Source organism: Pediculus humanus, genomic scaffold, assembly GCF_000006295.1.
Source record: "Pediculus humanus corporis 1103172107927 genomic scaffold, whole genome shotgun sequence".
Taxonomy (NCBI): domain Eukaryota; kingdom Metazoa; phylum Arthropoda; class Insecta; order Psocodea; family Pediculidae; genus Pediculus; species Pediculus humanus.
The window spans coordinates 146,716-148,251 of NW_002987499.1; positions in this window are offsets into that span (position 1 = coordinate 146,716).

Genomic DNA, 1,536 nt, shown 5'->3' on the forward strand with positions numbered 1-1,536 from the left:
TAAATTTTCACATATGATGATGTTAGTATAAAATAAATTTAATTGCAAATAAATAACTAAAAAAAATTGTTGTGTAATTTTTTTTTTTTATTTATGTCACCTTTGGGTACTTGGTGTGCCCGGTACTTGGTACTCCTGTAATTAATAAACCCGGTTATTATTAAAATAGCCTTAAAAAAATAAAATAAATAACGGTCAAAATTTAATAATCCTATTAAAAAAGAATATTTCAGTCAGTCGGTAATAATTTTAAAAGGATTATAAAAGATTTTCATCTACAATTTATTATTATTATTATTATTATTATTATTATTATTATTAATATTATTATTATTATTATTATTATTATTTATTACTTCCGATAAAATTCAAAACGTTTTGTATTAAAAATTAATTACTCTGTATTATAATAATAATAATAACCATATTGAGTTTTTTTTTTTTTTGAAATTTAAAATTACATGATTTTTCTTTTCTCTCTCTCTCTCTCTCTCTCGTAATGGAAAATTTTTTTTTTTCCAAACCGTTTTTTTTTTTTTTTTTAATTAAACACGTTACAAACTTTTTTTTTTTTTGTTAATAAATTTCCTGTATCGTATACAAGTTTTTTAAATTGGTACAAAAATTCAAAATGGCGACGACAAACAATTTAATCGTTAATAAATATATATATATATATATATATATATATATATATATATATATATATATATATATATATATATATATATATACAAATAAATTATTATTAAAAAAAAAAAAAAAGATTTAACGGCTTTCACAATTTTTTTTAAATTTTTTTAAAATTTTTTTTCGGAAGGATTTTGCAATAGAAAAAAAATTCCAACAACTCATCACCATCATCATCATCATTCGACAAACAAAACAAACGTTTGTCCGTGATTATTGTCAGAAGCTCATCAAGTTTTCCAATATATTTAATTATGATGAATATTATTACAAAATAGTTCGCGACCTCTCGAATCCCCCCCAAAAAAAAATTAAATTGATGACTATTATGTACCTGAATTGATGGTATACCTAATCGCAAAACTCACCACAATCGCTAAACAATGAAATATACGAGGGGGAGGGGAGGAGAGGGGGAGGGGAAAATAGTTTGTATAACAGGTACGCACGTTTTTTTTTTAAATGGAACGTTTATTCCATATAAATCATTATTATTTCCTTTTTTCCGTTATAATTTTTTTCTCATAATACCTAAATAGGATAAAATACGTATTCGTACTAATAATGATAATAATAATAATAATAATAATAATAATAATTTATTTAACACATTTATAAAAAATTTTCTCAAACAAAGCGAGAGTATTCATTTACGTAAATAAATAATTAAGTGTAAAAACGTTTTTTTTTTTTTTTTTTTTTTTTAACAAATAATCGCGTGCACGAATTCGGAAAAGGGGGGAGGGAGGGAGGGGGAAAAAACTCCTTTAATGTACATTTTAAAAAAAATTTTTTTTTTTTTTTTCGTTCTTCCTGATCAATATGGTGAAATCTTCGTCACGAAAA